This window comes from Triticum urartu, chromosome 5A (genome assembly GCF_056163025.1).
Source record: "Triticum urartu cultivar PI428250 chromosome 5A, HENAU_Tu73, whole genome shotgun sequence".
In the NCBI taxonomy this organism is placed as follows: Eukaryota; Viridiplantae; Streptophyta; class Magnoliopsida; order Poales; family Poaceae; genus Triticum; species Triticum urartu.
In genome coordinates, this window is record NC_141877.1 from 305422075 (window position 1) to 305441463 (window position 19389).

The 19389-nt window shown below is 39.2% G+C and overlaps 1 pseudogene; it reads right to left on the reverse strand.

Annotated features, from left to right (window-relative positions):
* Positions 1-441: 441 nt before the first annotated feature.
* LOC147971159 (uncharacterized) lies at positions 442-19071 on the reverse strand (annotated as a pseudogene).
* Between the last annotated feature and the right edge of the window lie 318 nt (positions 19072-19389).

Genomic DNA, 19389 nt, shown 5'->3' on the forward strand with positions numbered 1-19389 from the left:
ACATGTTCATGCATGTGGTTGAATCAAAACCAACATAGCCTCTATGATATTTATGTTCATGGTGTTCATATCCTACTCATGCTAGTGTCCAATGTTACTTATGCATAATGCATGATCATGATCGTTGTTGCTCTCTAGCTGGCCGCTTCTCAATCTAATTGCTAGCCTTTGCCTGTACTAAGCGGGGATTCTGCTTGTGCATCAAAACCCTTGAACCCAAAGTTATTCCAAATGAGTCCACCATATCGACCTATATGCGGTATTACCCTGCCGTCCTAAGTAAATTTGCATGTGTCACCTCTAAAAACCTTCTAAAAATTTATCCATTTTGTGTGCCTGGATTGTTCATGGAACGACAGGAGGTGGTCGGTATCTTCCATGCTAAGCGGGTTGTTCTCAGGTCGAGTGTTTATTCACTCGCCATCGTACGAGAAAAGGGCGTCAATAGGGATGCCCAGTCCCAAACTGCAAAATACAAAAAGAGTTAATCACTCAAATAATCAAACAAAAACTCCCAATGGAGTCAAAACCTTTACTTTTATCTTTTGGGAATCACCACTAGCCTATTTAGCATGGGAGATATTGATAACTGATGGTCGTGATGTGAATGAGAAGGGTGCATGTCTCAAAATATCATTTATCTCCGTTTTAAAACTTGAGCTCTGGCACCTCTGCAAATCACTTCTTCCCTCTGCGAAGGGACTTTCTATTTACTTTTATGTTGTGTCATCACCCTCTAAAACAAGCGCTAGAAAATGAGAGAGCACATCTGTCATGACTTATGCATTGTGTGTAGCTAATGTTGGGTGCATCCTGACTAGATCTTTTCTACCATGAATTGCAATGTTTAGTGATACGTCTCCAACGTATCTACTTTTCCAAACACTTTTGCCCTTGTTATGGACTCTAACTTGCATGATTTGAATGGAACTAACCCGGACTGACGCTGTTTTCATCAGAATTTCCATGGTGTTATTTTTGTGTAGAAATAAAAGTTCTTGGAATGACCTGAAAATCAACGGAGAATATTTTTGGAATATATAAAAAATACTCGCGAAAGAATCAAGGCCAAGGGGCCCACACCCTATCCACGAGGGTGGGGGCGCGCCTACCCCCATGGGCGCGCCCCATGCCTCGTGGGCCCCCTGGTGCTCCACCGAACTCAACTCCAACTCCATATATTCATGTTCGAGGAGAAAAAAAATCAGGGAGAAGGATTCATCGCGTTTTACGATACGGAGCCGCCACCAAGCCCTAATCTCTCTCGGGAGGGCTGATCTGGAGTCCGTTCGGGGCTCCGGAGAGAGGAATCCGTCTCCATCGTCATCATCAACCTTCCTCCATCACCAATTTCATGATGCTCACCGCCATGCGTGAGTAATTTCATGTAGGCTTGCTGGACGGTGATGGGTTGGATGAGATTTATCATGTAATCGAGTTAGTTTTGTTAGGGTTTGATCCCTAGTATCCACTATGTTCTGAGATTGATGTTGGTATGACTTTGCTATGCTTAATGCTTGTCACTAGGGCACGAGTGCCATGATTTCAGATCTCAACCTATTATGTTTTCATGAATATATGTGAGTTCTTGATCCTATCTTGCAAGTCTATAGTCACCTATTATGTGTTATGATCCGTTAACCCCGAAGTGACAATAATTGGGATACTTACTAGTGATGACCGTAGTTTGAGGAGTACATGTATTCACTAAGTGTTAATGCTTTGGTCTGGTACTCTATTAAAAGGAGGCCCTAATATCCCTTAGTTTTCAATAGGACCTTGCTGCCACGGGAGGGTAGGACAAAAGATGTCATGCAAGTTGTTTTCCATAAGCACGTATGACTATATTCGGAATACATGCCTACATTACATTGATGAACTGTAGCTAGTACTTTGTCACCCTATGTTATAACTATTGCATGAGGAATCGCATCCGACATAATTACCGTCACTGATCCATTGCCTACGATCTTTTCATATATTGATCTTCACTTATTTAGTTTTCCGTTGCTACTGTTACAATCACTATAAAACCAAAACTGCTACTGTTACTTTTGCCACCGTTATCACTACTATCATATTACTTTGCTACTAAATACTTTGATGCAGATATTAAGTTTCCAGGTGTGGTTGAATTGACAACTCAGCTGCTAATACTTGAGAATATTCTTTGGTTCCTCTTGTGTCGAATCAATAAATTTGGGTTGAATACTCTACCCTCGAAAACTGTTGCGATCCCCTATACTTGTGGGTTATCAAGACTATTTTCTGGCGCCGTTGCCGGGGAGCATAGCTCTATTCTTTTAGTCACTTGGTATTTATATCCACTGCTCACTATGAAGAACTTGAAAGATAAAAGAACCAAGATTTTTCCCTCAACTACGAGGGGAGGTAAGGAACTGCCATCTAGCTCTGCACTTGATTCACCTTCTGTTTTGAGTAAACTTGCGACACCTACTCCTGCTATTCATTTTGATATGTCGCATGTTATTGATGATGCCACTTCTGCTTTGCATGATACTTATGATGAAACTACTTCTATGCTTGATAATACTGTGCCATTAGGTGAATTTCTTGATGAACAACTTGCTAGGGTTAGAGAGAATGAAATTATTGAAACTGATAATATTGATGAAAGTGATGATGAAGATTCTCCCCCTAGATATGAATTGCCTGTTGTGTCTGAGGGTTATGTTATGGATGAATAAACTGCTAGAGACTTCTTAGCTTGCAATGATAGATCTGATCTTAAGAAATTATGAGCTAAGCTTAAAGAAAAGTCTTTGAATGCTAGAATGAAATATGACCCTGCTTTTGCTACTTCACCTATTTTTATTTCAGATAAGGATTATGATTTCTCTGTCAATCCTGAGTTAATTACTTTGGTTGAATATGATCCTTTCTATGGCTATGAATCCAAAACTGTTGTGGCACATCTTACTAAATTAAATGATATAGCCACCCTGTTTACTCACGATGAGAAAACTCACAATTACTTTATCCTTAAGTTGTTTCCATTCTCATTAAAGGGTGATGCTAAAATATGGTTTAATTCTCTTGATCCTGGTTGTGTGCGTAGTCCCGAGGATATGATTTATTACTTCTTTGCTAAATATCTCCCTGCTCATAAGAAACAAGCTACCTTAAGGGAAACATATAATTTTGTGCAAATTGAAGAAGAGAGTCTCCCACAAGCTTGGGGAAGGCTTCTCTGATTACTTAATGCTTTGCCTAATCATCCTCTCAAGAAAAATGAAATACTTGATATCTTTTATAATGGACTAACAGATGCTTCGAGAGACCACCTGGATAGTTGTGCTGGTTGTGTTTTCAGGGAAAGAACAATTGATCAAGCTAAATTGCTATTGAATAATATGTTGAGTAATGAAAATGATTGGACACTTCCTGAACCAACTCCGAAGAAAAGGGTATTCTATTTCTTAGTCCTGAAAATATGCAAGTGGCAAAGAAATCTATGAAAGAAAAAGGTATTAAAGCTGAAGATGTTAAGAATTTACCACCTATTGAAGAAATACATGGTCTTGATAACCCGACACAGGTAGTAAAGGTAAATTCTCTCTATAGATTTGATGAAGGTGATATTCCTCGTTATAAGTCTGCTAGCCAATGCTTAGATGAGTTTGATAATTTTATTGTTAAACAAGAAAACTTCAATGCTTATGTTGGTAGACAATTGAAACGCAATGCTAATATGCTTGAACACTTGAGTGATTATATGTCTAGAGTTAAAGGTGAAGTTAAACTTATTAGTAAACATGTTTCTATGGTTACTACTCAAGTAGAACAAGTACTTAAGGCTCAGAATGATTTGCTCAATGAATTAAATAACAAGAAAAATGATAATGCTGTTAGAGTTATGACTAGAGGGGGTAAAATGACTTAGGAACCTTTGTATCATGAGGGCCACCCTAAGAGAATTGAGCAAGATTCTCAGAGAACTAATGTTGATGCACCTAGTTCTTCTAAGAAGAAGAAGAATAAAAATGATAGGACTTTACATGCTTCTAGTGAACCTGTTGGCGACACACCTGAGAATCCCAATGATATTTCTATTTCTCATGTTGAAACACAATCTGGTAATGAACATGAACCTAGTGGTAATGTCAATGATGGTGTTCATGTTGATGCTCAACCTAGTAATGATAATGATGTAGAGATTGAACCTACTGTTGATCTTGATAACCCACAATCAAAGAATCAACGTTATGATAAGAGAGACTTTGTTGCTAGGAAGCATGGTAAAGAAAGAGAACCGTGGGTTCAGAAACCCATGCCTTTTCCTCCTGAACCATCCAAGAAAAAGGATGATGAGGATTTTGAGCGCTTTGCTGAAATGATTAGACCTATCTTTTGCGTATGTGTATGACTGATATGCTTAAAATGAACCCTTATGCGAAGTACATGAAGGATATTGTTACTAATAAAATAAAGATACCGAAAGCTGAAATTTCCACCATGCTTTCTAATTACACTTTAAGGGTGGAATACGAAAGAAACTTGGAGATCCAGGAGTACCAACTATACCATGCTCCATTAAAAGAAACTATGTTAAAACTGCCTATGTGATCTTGGAGCCGGTGTTAGTGTTATGCCTCTCTCTTTATATCGTAGACTTGATTTGAATAAGTTGACACCTACTGAAATATCTTTGCAAATGGCTGATAAATCAACTGCTATACTTGTCGGTATTTGTGAGGATGTGCCTGTTGTGGTTGCAAACGTTACTATTTTAACGGACTTTGTTATTCTTGATATTCCCGAGGATGATAGTATGTCGATTATCCTTGGTAGACCCTTTTTGAATACTGCAGGGGCTGTTATTGATTGCAACAAAGGCAATGTCACTTTTCATGTTAATGGTAATGAGCGTACGGTACACTTTCTGAGGAAACAACCTCAAGTCCATAGTATCAATTCTATTGGAAAAATATCAACCATTACTATTGGAGGTTTTGAATTTCCTCTTCCTACTGTCAAGAAGAAATATGATATTCTTATTGTTGGGGATGTGCATATCCCCGTTGAGGTAACTTAGTGTTATTCGAAATTTCTCTGGTTTCATGCAATTCGGAATGAGGTTGTTAACAAGACTTGATCAACCTTGTTAGTGTATTCCTTTTGATGAGCATGAGATGGATGAAGTTAGAAAGCACAACCTTCTATACCCTCCTTTTACTTTCTGTTATTTATATTAAATAAAGCAAAAATAGCATTTTCTGTCTGTTTTCTGAATTATCCTTACAATAAAAAATACCCTGAAAACAAAAGTTCTCCAAATGCCTTGAAAATTTAATATGTTTTTTTCCAGAATATTTAAGAATTATTGGCACTAAGAACACACCAGGGGGACCCACCATGTGCCCACGAGGGTGGAGGGCGAGCCCTACCCCCTGGGCATGCCCCCTACCTCGTGGACCCCACGTGGGTCCCCTCCACTTATTCTTGCACCCACACACTTCGTCTTCCTCCAGAAAAAATCATCCACCAGCTCAAACCCGAGTTCTAGCTCATCTTACTGCCATTTTCGATCTCCTTGCTCAAAGCTCCATTCACAAAACTGCTTTGGGGGATTGTTCTTCGGTATGTGACTCCTCCAATTTGTTTTTGTTCTAGTGCTTTATTCATTGCAAAATTTTGCTGCTTAGGTGACCCTGTTCTTGAGCTTGCATGTCAAATTTATGTGGTCAAAAGTAGTTTTTATTGCATGATATGGCCTCTAGGCACTTGTGGGAGTAGTTGCTATCTTTCTTGTTGAGTTTGGTTCACTTTTATTTTGAGTTACTAAAAATTTCAGAAATTTTTCAGAGAAAGAAAATGATGAAAAGATTGTTGAGGGGCGCTTCGAGCCGAAGCACGAAGGATAAGAACAGTGAAGAGAATAAGAAGCCCAAATATAATCTCCCTCGCACTGCGGAGGTTCGGCCGTGCGAATGGCCTTGTGATTAGTTCTTGAGAGCAGCTGGGATTTATGAAGACTTTTATTATTTGGCTGAGAATGCAGTCCTCGTCGACTTCCTCCACGACTAGCGCGAACAGTATCTCCTCCTCACTAATATTTTCGTGCAAATTTTTTACTTTCATGCTAAGAAATCACCACCTTTAGTGGAATTTTGTTTATATGATGAGATTACGGAGATGTCACTACACGAGTTTTGTCGGGTCTGTAAGGTACCATTTGCGGGCAGCATAGAGGAACCACATCGTAATGATGTGGAGGGGTTTATTGATATGATTGTTGTAGGGGAAACAAGGAAGGTTTCCGATGCAAGAATTACTAGCATACATTTTCCTGTTCTATGTTACTTTGCAATATTTGCTAGTAGATGCTTAATTGGTCGCAGGAACAGTGGAAATCTCAGTGTCCCTGATATTGTTATTTTGCGCCATGCTTTGTTTCGTGATACCACTTTTAGTTTAGGCGCCATTGTTGCTAAATGGTTAAATCTGAACCGTACAAGGGTCCCGTCTTTGGAGGCATCTTTGCCTCACGCCTTGCTGCGCACTTTAACATACCTATTAGGCATTATGAGAAAGAGGAAAAGTTCCTGCCTCCTATTTTTCTAGATTACAAGAGTATGGTAGCACATGATTTTATTGTTAAGGATAAGAAGAAGATGCTTAAATATAGACTAATATTTGATAAAAAATACTTTGAGACTATTACCTTGCCTGCTCCCTCTTTGTTCAACATATTTTCAGGCACGTACCTTGTTTTGCATGAGGCCCTTCATGCATACTGGAGCCTGACATCAGCTCCAGAGCCTGTGCCGGAGCCACTACTTGATCCTCACCGTCAGTCTATTTATCAGTGGGATCCGGTGGAGATCGCCAACCAGTGGCACCCTGAGGACACTCCTCTGTACACTGGAGAGGGAGGCTTTCAGCCATGGCCATAGACCAACTTAGGCCAAAAGCCTAAGCTTGGGGGAGTACATATTCCTCACCGACATTACATTCATGTTCACACACTCATTCTAGTTGTCGGTGCTCATAATTTTTCATTGTACTATCCATGCTACTTTAATTTCTTTTTAAGCCTTCTTCTCGTGTGTTTGAAAAACCTTAAGAAAAACCAAAAAAATTAGTTGTAGCTTTTAGCTAGTTTACTTTTCATGCCTGTAGTAGTAATAATTAAAAAGAAAACCCAAAAAGATTTCTTGTTCTTCTTTTGCTTGTTGGGAGCTTTCCCGTGTAAATAGTTTTGTTTCTTTTCTTTAATTTGGGGGTCGAGAGGAGAAGACCATGATGAAAATGTTAAGTGGCTCTCATATGCATTATTGTTTATCTAACCAAGATCCCATATTAACTTGTCTTCTCCCTTATATTGAATGCTTGCAGATTCCAGCTTTGTCCAATGAACGTGCACTATTATTATTATCCACACCGTTCGGTCGTGCAAGTGAAAGGCAATTATGACGATATATGATGGACTGATTGAGATGAGAGAAGCTGGTATGAACTCGGCCTATCTTGTTTTTGTAAATATGATTAGTTCATCGTTCCTGATTCAGCCTATTATGAATGAAACATGTTTGCAATGACAATTAGAGATTATATTTGCTCATGACATGCTTAATTAGCTAGGAGTTGATAATGGCTTACCTTGCGTGCCAACATGCTATTAAAATGGTTGTGATGTGGTATGACAGGGTGGTGTCCTCCTTTGAATGATTAGAGTGGCTTGACTTGGCACATGTTCACGCATGTAGTTGAAAAAAAATCAACATAGCCTCCATGATATTTATGTTCATGGTGAATTATATCCTACTCATGCTTGCACTCAGTGTTGACTAATTTTAATGCATGTTCATGACTGTTGTCGCTCTCTAGCTGGTCGCTTCCCAGTCTCTTCCTAGCCTTCACTTGTACTAAGCGGGAATACTGCTTGTGCATCCACTTCCATAAACCCCAAAAGTTATTCCATATGAGTCCACCATACCTTCCTATATGCGGTATCTACCTGCCGTTCCAAGTAAATTTGTATGTGCCAAACTCTAAACCTTCAAATGAAATTCTGTTTTGTATGCTCGGATAGCTCATGTATCAAGTAGGGTTGTCTATATCTTCCATGCTAGGCGGGTTATTCTCAAGAGGAGTGGACTCCGCTCCTCACTCACGAGAAAATGGCTGGTCACCAGGATGCCCAGTCCCATGCTCAGATCAAATCAAAATAATTGCAAACAAAACTCCCCCAGGATTGTTGTTAGTTGGAGGCACCCGTTGTTTCGGGCAAGCCATGGATTGATGCTTGTTGGTGGTGGGGGAGTATAAACTTTACCATTCTGCTTGGAAACCGCCTATAATGTGTGTAGCATGGAAGATATCGAGATCGCTCGGTTGTTATGTTGACAATGAAAGTATACCGCTGAAAATATTATTCATCTCTATTTCAAAACCGAGCTCTGGCACCTCTACAAATCCCTGCTTCCCTCTGTGAAGGGCCTATCCATTTACTTTTATGTTGAGTCATCATCCACTTATTAAAAAGCACCAGTTGGAGAGCACCACTGTCATTTGCATGTATTATTATTAGTTTACATTGAGTATGACCGTGACTGGATCTCTTTTACCATGAATTACAATTTCCAATCAGCCCTTGATCTTCAGAGGTGCTCTGCATTTATGTTTTGCGGTCTCAGAAAGGGCTAGCGAGATACCATCTTGTTATATCATATTATGATTGTTTTGAGAAAGTGTTGTCATCCGAGATTTATTATTATTGCTCGCTAGTTGAATATGCCATTGATATGAGTAAAACATGAGACCTAAATGTTATTGTGGATATGGTTAGTTCATAATCTTTGCTGAAAACTTGAATGCTGGCTTTACATATTTACAACAACAAGAGCAAACAGAGTTTGTAAAAGTTTTTCTTTATCACTTTCAGTTTGTCAACTGAATTGCTTGAGGACAAGCAAAGGTTTAAGCTTGGGGGAGTTGATATGTCTCCAACGTATCTACTTTTCCAAACACTTTTGCCCTTGTTTTGGACTCGAACTTGCATGATTTGAATGGAACTAACCCGGACTGACGCTGTTTTCAGCAGAATTGCCATGGTGTTATTTTTGTGCAGAAATAAAAGTTCTTGGAATGACCTGACAATCAACAAAGAATATTTTTGGAATATATAAAAGGCGAAAGAATCAAGGCCAGGGGGCCCACACCTTGTCCACGAGTGTGGTCGGCGCGCCTACCCCCCTGGGTGGGCCCCCTGCCTTGTGGGCCCCCTGGTGCTCCACCGACCTCAACTCCAACTCCATATATTCACGTTCGGGGAGAAAAAAATCAGGGAGAAGGATTCATCGCGTTTTACGATATGGAGCCGCCACCAAGCCCTAATCTCTCTCGGGAGGGCTGATCTGGAGTCCGTTCGGGGCTCCGGAGAGAGGAATCCATCACCATCGTTATCATCAACCATCCTCCATCACCAATTTCATGATGCTCACCGCCGTACGTGAGTAATTTCATCGTAGGCTTGCTGGACGGTGATGGGTTGGATGAGATTTATCATGTAATCGAGTTAGTTTTGTTAGGGTTTGATCCCTAGTATCCACTATGTTCTGATATTGATGTTGCTATGACTTTGCTATGCTTAATGCTTGTCACTAGGGCCCGAGTGCCATGATTTTAGATCTGAACCTATTATGTTTTTCATGAATATATGTGAGTTCTTGATCCTATCTTGCAAGTCTATAGTCACCTATTATGTTTTATGATCCGTTAACCCCGAAGTGACAATAATCGGGATACTTACCGGTGATGACCGTAGTTTGGGGAGTTCATGTATTCACTAAGTGTTAATGCTTTGGTACGGTACTCTATTCAAAGGAGGCCTTAATATCCCTTAGTTTCCAATAGGACCCTGCTGCCACGGGAGGGTAGGACAAAAGATGTCATGCAAGTTGTTTTCCATAAGCACGTATGACTATATTCAGAATACATGCCTACATTACATTGATGAACTGTAGCTAGTACTGTGTCACCCTATGTTATAACTATTGCATGAGGAATCACATCCGACATGATTATCCATCACTGATCCATTGCCTACGAGCTTTTCATATATTGATCTTCGCTTATTTACTTTTCTGTTGCTACTGTTACAATCACTATAAAACCAAAACCAAAACTGCTACCGTTACTTTTGCCACCGTTACCACTATTATCATATTACTTTGCTACTAAATACTTTGCTGCAGATATTAAGTTTCCAGGTGTGATTGAATTGACAACTTAGCTGATAATACTTGAGAATATTCTTTGGCTCCCCTTGTGTCAAATCAATAAATTTGGGTTGAATACTCTACCCTCCAAAACTGTTGCGATCCCCTATACTTGTGGGTTATCATTTAGTTGCTGCTTGGACTTTGGAGGTGCTCTGCATTTATGTTTTGCGGTCTGATGACCCACAAGTATAGGGGATCTATCATAGTCCTTTCGATAGGTAACAGTGTCGAACCCAACGAGGAGCAGAAGGAAATGATAACTGGTTTTTAGCAAGGTATTCTCTGCAAGCACTGAAATAATAGGTAACAGATAGTTTTGTGATAGGATAATTTGTAACGAGCAACAAGTAACAAAATAAATAAAGTGCAGCAAGGTGGCCCAATCCTTTTTGTAGCAAAGGACAATCCTGGACAAACTCTTATATGATGTAAAGCGCTCCCGAGGACACATGGGAATATCGTCAAGCTAGTTTTCATCACGTTCATATGATTCGCGATCGGTACTTTGATAATTTGGTATGTGGGTGGACCGGTGCTTGGGTAATGTCCTTACTTGTACAAGAATCCCACTTATGATTAACCTCTATTGCAAGCATCCGCAACTACAACAAAAGTATTAAGGTAAACCTAACCATAGCATGAAACATATGGATCCAAATCAGCCCCTTACAAAGCAACACATAAACTAGGGTTTAAGATTCTGTTACTCTAGCAACCCATCATCTACTTATTACTTCCCAATGACTTCCTCTAGGCCCAAGTAATGGTGAAGTGTCATGTAGTCGACGTTCACATAACACCACTAGAGGAGAGACAACATACATCTCATCAAAATATCAAACGAATACCAAATTCACATGACTACTAATAGCAAGACTTCTCCCATGTCCTCAGGAACAAACGTAACTACTCACAAAGCATATTCATGTTCATAATCAGAGGGGTATTAATATGCATATAGGATCTAAACATATGATCTTCCACCAAATAAACCAACTAGCATCAACTACAATGAGTAATTAACACTACTAGCAACCCACAGGTACCAATCCCGGACTTGGAGACAAGAATTGGATACAAGAGATGAACTAGGGTTTTGAGAGGAGATGGTGCTGGTGAAGATGTTGATGGAGATTGCCCTCTCCCGATGAGAGGAGAGTTGGTGATGATGATGGCGATGATTTCCCCCTCCCAGAGGGAAGTTTCCCCAGCAGAACAGCTCCGCTAGAGCCCTAGATTGGTTCCGCCTCGTGGCGGCGGAGTCTCGTCAGGGAAGATGGCTTATGATCTTTTTCTCATCGAAAGACTCCATATAGCAGAAGATGGCCACTGGAGGGCCACCAGGGGGCCAACGAGGTAGGGGGCGCGCCCAGGGGGTAGGGCGCGCCCCCACCCTCGTGGGCAGGGTGTGGCCACCCTGGTGAACTTCTTGCACTTAATATTTATTATATATTCTGAAATTGACTTCTGTGAAGTTTCAGGACTTTTGGAGCTATGCAGAATAGGTCTCTAATATTTGCTCCTTTTCCATCCCAGAATCCCAGCTGCCGGCATTCTCCCTCTTTATGTGAACCTTGTAAAATAAGAGAGAATATGCATAAGTATTGTGACATAATGTGTAATAACAGCCCATAATGCAATAAATATTGATATAAAAGCATGATGCAAAATGGACGTATCAACTCCCCCAAGCTTAGACCTGGCTTGTCCTCAAGCGAAAGCCGAAATCGAAAAATATGTCCACATGTTTAGAGATAGAGGTGTCGATAAAAATAAAATACATACATGAGGGCATCATGATCATTCTTAGAACAACAACTTATATAATTCTTTTCATATGATTTCTTATGCTAGAGTAATAATTCAATCACAATTTCAAGTATGAATCATAAACTTCATTGAAAACTATAAAACTATAATCTCAGTCATTGGAGCAATTGCAATTTATCATAACATAGGAAAGATTAAAAAATAAGAGCTTTTCAGCAAGTCCACATACTCAACTATCATATAGTCTTTCACAATTGCTAACACTCACACAATACTTATGGGTATGGAGTTTTAATCGGACACAGAGAAAGATAGGGGCTTATAGTTTTGCCTCCCAACATTTTACCTCAAGGGTAATGTCAACAATAATAGTTCATGAAAACTCACATCCAATTAGCCATATATACCAGGATCCTTCCAACATGTGCTTGCCAAAAGATAAAATATAAAAAGGAAAGGTGAAGATCACCATGACTCTTATATAAGGTAGGAGATGAAGGTAAAAGATAGGCCCTTCGCAGAGGGAAGCAGAGGTTGTCATGCGCTTTTATGGTTGGATGCACAAAATCTTAATGTGAAAGAACTTCACTTTATATTGCCACTTGTGATATGGACCTTTATTATGCAGTCTGTCGCTTTTATTTCTTCCATATCACATGATCGTATAAAGCTTATTTCCTCCACACCAATCAATCATACATATTTAGAGAGCAATTTTTTTATTGCTTGCACCGATGACAACTTAGTTGAAGGATCTTACTCAATCCATAGGTAGATATGGTGGACTCTCATGGCAAAACTGGTTTAAGGGTGTTTGGAAGCACAAGTAGTATCTCTACTTGGTGCAAATAATTTGGCTAGCATGAGGGAGAAAGGCAAGCTCAATCATGTTGGATGATCCAAGACAATATAACTTATCTCAGATGTAAGAAAACATAACCCATTACATTGTCTTCCTTGTCCAACGTCAACTCTTTAGCATGTCATACTTTAATGAGTGCTCAGAATCATAAAAGATGTCCAAGATAGTATATTTATATGTGAAGACCTCTCTTTCTTTATTACTTCCTATTAATTGCAACGATGACCAAAACTATGTTTGTCAACTCTCAACAACTTTTATTCATCATACTTTTTATATGTGAGCTCATTACTCTCCATAAGAACCATATGATCTCTTTTATTTCTTTCTATTCTTTCTCTCTTCTTTTATTCACTCGAGATCATGGCAAAATAATCAAGCCCTTGACTCAACACTAGTCTTTATTATATATATAGCTCACGGACTCGATTACATAGAAGGATCATAAAGCAAAACTCACAACTAGATCATACTAAAAAGCTTTATGCTACTAGATCAAAATATTATCAAAGGATCGAAAGAAAAACGGTAAAGATAAAAGTGATGGTGATACGATACCGGGGCACTCCCTCAAGCTTGGCAGTGGCCAAGGGGAGTGCCCATACCCATGTGATTATGTCTCCTTTGTTGGTGAAGAAGTTGATGTTTTTTTTGATGGCGTAGGCTTGTCGTCCTTCTTCCAGGGCATAGGCTCACCATCATAGAAGGATGACCGAGTCTCCTGAAACCTCAAATCTGCAGCCAAACTCATCCTCTTGAATCTATATTCATACTCACAGTTTTGATTTTGTAGGTCATAGATCTAGGCTTGGAGGTACTCGATTTTCTCATGAAGCTTGAAGATGGCCTCCCCAATGTCCTTGACGTCCAGCTTGTGGTTGTTGGTGAACTCCGTGATCATAATGTGATTGGAATCAAGTCCACGCTCCACCATCTCCTGACACTTGAAAACTTCTTGCTCCAATGCCTCGAGCCTTGCCTCCGTGCTTCCAGTCTTCCTTAGTCCCTCAGCATCGCGGATGTGCAACAACCCCTCACGCATCTCAATGGTTTGAGGGTGTTGCAGCACTTCTGCGAGTTAGGGGTTGATGACCTTCTTGAAGAACTGGTCCTTGGGGGCACTTGAAGACGACATGACGACCTGGATCTGTCAAAAAAACAGCTCGAAACAAAGACAGGAGATTTTTGCGTGATATGGTGGCCAAAACCTTCAGGAGGTTATATAATGAATTTTTACCAACCAAAATACATGTCGTGTACGAAAATGGAGTCCGGAGAGCACACCAGGTGCCCACGAGGTAGGGGGCGCGCCCAGGGGGGTAGGACGCGCCTTCCACCCTCGTGGAGCCCTCGTGTCCTTCCCAAACTGCTTCTTATTTTTCTATTTTCTAAATATTCCAAAACGGAAGAAAATTGCCATTAGAACTGTTTTGGAGTCGGTCTACTTACCGTACCACATACCTATTCCTTTTCAAAGTCTGAAACATTCCGGAAAGTGTCCCTTATGTATTCCTCCGGGGTTACGATTTCAATAACATTGGTTTCAACATTTATAGGATTACCTGAGATATAATGTTTATTTCTTTGACCGTTCACCACCTTCGGGTTTGTGCCTTCGAAGTTGTTGATTTTTATGGCACCGGAACGATATACCTCCTCGATAACGTAAGGACCTTCCCATTTAGAGAGAAGTTTTCCTGCAAAAAATCTTAAACGGGAGTTGTATAATAATACATAATCACCTACATTAAACTCACGCTTTTGTATTCTTTTGTCATGCCATCTTTTAACTTTTTCTTTAAATAATTTGGCACTCTCATAGGCTTGGGTTCTCCATTCATCAAGTGAGCTAATGTCAAATAACCCCTTCTCACCTGCAAGTTTGAAATCATAATTGAGCTCTTTAATAGCCCAGTAAGCCTTATGTTCTAGTTCGAGAGGTAAGTGACATGCTTTTCCATAAACCATTTATACGGACACATACCCATAGGATTTTTATATACAGTTCTATAAGCCCATAATGCATCATCAAGTTTCTTGGACCAATTCTTTCTAGATCTATTAATAGTCTTTTGCAAAATTAATTTGAGTTCTCTATTACTCAATTCTACTTGACCACTAGACCGTGGGTGATAAAGAGATGCAATTCTATGATTAACATCATATTTAGCAAGCATTTTACGGAAATCACCATGAATAAAATGTGAACCACCATTAGTCATTAAATATCTAGGAACTCCAAACCTTGGAAAAATAACTTCTTTAAGCATTTTAATAGAAGTGTTATGATCAACACTACTAGTTGGAATAGCTTCTACCCACTTAGTAACGTAATCAACAACAACTAAAATATGTGTATATCCATTAGAGGCAGGAAAAGGTCCCATATAATCAAAACCCCAAACATCAAATGGTTCAATAACAAGTGAATAATTCATAGGCATTTCTTGACGTCTACTAATATTACCAATTCTTTGACATTCATCACAAGACAAGACAAACTTATGGGCATCCTTGAAGAGAGTAGGCCAATAAAAACTGGATTGCAATACCTTGTGTGCAGTTCTATCTCCAGCATGGTGTCCTCCATAAGCCTCGGAGTGACACTTGCGTAGGATCTGTTCCTGCTCATGCTCAGGTACACAACGTCTAATAACACCATCTACTCCTTCTTTATAGAGATGTGGGTCATCCCAAAAGTAATGTCTCAAATCATAGAAGAACTTTTTCTTTTGCTAGTATGTAAAGCTAGGTGGTATAAATTTAGCAACGATGTAATTAGCATAATCAGCATACCATGGAGCAGTATGAGAAGCATTTATGACATTTAATTGGTCATCAGGAAAGCTATCATCAATAGGTAGTGGGTCATCAAGAACATTTTCTAACCTAGACAAGTTGTCTGCAACGGGGTTCCCAGGTCCCTTTCTATCAATAATATGCAAATCAAATTCTTGTAGCAAGAGAACCCATCTAATAAGTCTAGGTTTAGCATCTTTCTTTTCCATAAGATATTTAATAGCAGCATGATCAGTGTGACTTAGAATCAACAATATAAGGTCTGAACTTATCACAAGCAAATACAACTGCTAAGAATTCTTTTTCAGTAGTAGCATAATTTCTCTGAGCATTGTCTGGAGTTTTACTAGCATATTGAATAACATTTAGTTTCTTATCAACTCTTTGCCCTAGAACAGCACCTACAACATAATCACTAGCATCACACATAATTTCAAAAGGTAAATTCCAATCAGGTGGCTGAACAATAGGTGCAGAGATCAATGCTTTCTTAAGTATTTCAAATGCTTCTACGCAATCATCATCAAAAACAAATGGTATACCTTTTTGTAATAAATTAGTCAGAGGCCGAGAAATTTTTGAGAAGTCCTTAATTAACCTCCTATAAAAACCGGCATGACCAAGGAAACTTCTTATACCTTTGATGTCCTTGGGACATGGCATCTTTTCAATAGCATCAACCTTGGCTTTATCAACTTCAATACCTCTTTCAGAGACTTTATGCCCCAAGACAATACCTTCATTAACCATAAAGTGGCACTTTTCCCAATTCAAGACAAGATTAGTTTCTTCACATCTCTGCAAAACTCGATCAAGGTTGCTTAAGCAATCATCAAAAGAGGATCCATAGACGGAAAAGTCGTCCATGAAAACCTCACAAATCTTTTCACAGAAGTCAGAGAATATAGCCATCATACATCTTTGAACGGTAGCAGGTGCATTACATAAACCAAAAGGCATACATGTATAAGCAAAAGTACCAAAAGGGCAAGTAAAAGTAGTCTTTGATTAATCATTGGCTGACACGGGTATTTGAGAGAAACCAGAATAACCATCTAGAAAGCAAAAATGTGTATGTTTGGATAATCTTTCTAGCATTTGATCGATAAAAGGTAAGGGCTAATGATCTTTTTTAGTAGCTTTATTTAATTTGCGGAAATCAATTACCATCCTATAACCTATAATAATTCTTTGCAGGATCAACTCATCTTTATCATTAGGAACAACAGTAATACCTCCCTTCTTAGGGACACAATGGACAGGACTTACCCACTGACTATCAGCAACAGGATAAATTATACCTGCCTCAAGAAGCTTTAGTATTTCCTTTCTTACCACTTCCTTCATCTTAGGATTCAGCCATCGTTGATGCTCACGAACTGGTTTGGCATCTTCCTCCAAATTTATTTTGTGTTGACACAGAGTGGGACTAATGCCCTTAAGATCATCAAGTGTATATCCAATAGCAGCTCGGTGCTTCTTCAGAGTTTTCAATAATCTCTCTTCTTCATGCTCTGAAAGGTTAGCACTAATAGTAACGGGATATATCTTTTTATCATCAAGATAAACATATTGAAGAGTATCAGGTAACGGTTTAAGCTCAAACACGGGATCACCCTTGGGTGGAGGAGGATCCCCTAGGATTTCAATAGGCAAATTGTGTTTTAGGATGGGTTCCTGTTTAAAGAATACTTCATCTATTTCCCTTCTTTCATTCATAAACATATCATTTTCATGGTCTAGCAAATATTGTTCTAAAGGATCACTAGGAGGTATGGAAATAGAAGGAAGACCAATAATTTCATCTTTATTAGGAAATTCCTCTTCACGGTGTTGTCTACGAAATTTAGAGAAATCAAATTCATGAGACATATCATCTAAACCAATAGTAAGAACATCCTTTTTGCAATCTATCTTAGCATTAACTGTGTTCAAGAAGGGTCTACCAAATATAATGGGACAAAAGCTATCTTGCGGGGAACCAAGAACAAGAAAATCAGCAGGATATTTAGTTTTCCCACACAAGACTTCAACATCTCTAACAATCCCCATTAGTGAAATAGTATCTCTATTGGCAAGTTTAATTGTGACATCAATATCTTCTATCTCAGCAGGTGCAATATCATGCATAATTTCTTTGTATAAGTCGTAAGGTATTGCACTAGCACTAGCACCCATATCACATAAACCATGATAACAGTGATCTCCTATTTTAACAGAAATAACAGGCATGCCTACCACAAGTCTGTTTTTATCTTTAGCACAAGGTTTAGCAATTCTAGCAGTCTCATCAAGGAAATGAATAACATGCCCATCAATATTATAAGACAAGAGATCTTTAACAATAACAATATCAGGTTCAACTTTAATTTGCACAGGAGGTGTATATGGTTTAATATTGCATTTACGAACCACAGTTGAAGCTTTAGCATGATAGTTTATCCTAACAGGAAAAGGTGGTTTCTCAACATAAGAAGTAGGAACAATAGGATCATTATAAGTGATGGTCTTTTCTTCAACTTTAATAGGTGCAGCTACTTTTACTTCTATGGGAGGATGATATTTAAACCACTTCTCCCTAGGGAGATCAACATGAGTAGCAAAAGATTCACAGAAAGAAGCTACTATCTCAGAGTCAAGTCCATATTTAGTGCTAAATTTACGGAAAACATCGGTATCCATAAAAGATTTAACACAATTAAACTTAGGTGTCATACCTGACTCCTTACCTTCGTCGAGGTCCCAATCTTCAGAGTTGCGCTTAATTCTTTCCAATAGATCCCATTTGAATTCAATAGTCTTCGTCATAAAAGAGCCAACACAAGAAGTATCGAGCATGGTGCGATTGTTATCAGAAAGCCGAGAATATAAGTTTTGAATAATCATTTATCTTGAGAGCTCATGATTGGGGCATGAATATAACATTGATTTAAGCCTCCCCCAAGCTTGAGTGATGCTTTCTCCTTCGCGAGGCCAGAAATTATATATATAATTGCAATCACGATGAACAAGATGCATAGGATAAAACTTCTGATGAAATTCCAATTTCAATCGTTTGTAGTTCCATGACCCTGTATCATCACATAGCCTATACCATGTCAATGCATCTTCCTTCAAAGATAAAGGGAATACCTTCTTCTTAATAGCATCTCCGGGTACACCCGTAAGCTTAAATAATCCACAAACTTCATCCACATATATTAGGTGCTCATTAGGATGCGTTGTTCCGTCTCCTGCAAAAGGATTAGCTAGCAGTTTTTCTATCATACCCGAAGGAATTTCAAAGCAGACATTTTCATTTTCAGTAGGTTCAGTAGGTTGAGGAGCAACTATTTGCTCTACTGGTCGGGGTGAAGATACCCCGAACAAGCCCCTCAGAGGATTACTTTCCATAGTAACAAGTGACAGTAAATTTCAGCACACTATATAAATTTTTAGTTACCAAATTCCACCTACCAAAGGCGCTTCACTCCCCGGAAACGGCACCAGAAAAGAGTATTGATGACCCACAAGTATAGGGGATCTATCGTAGTCCTTTCGATAAGTAAGAGTGTCGAACCCAACGAGGAGCAGAAGGACATGATAAGCGGTTTTCAGTAAGGTATTCTCTGCAAGCACTGAAATAATTGGTAACAGATAGTTTTGTGATAGGATAATTTGTAACGAGCAACAAGTAACAAATGTAAATAAAGTGCAGCAAGGTGGCCCAAT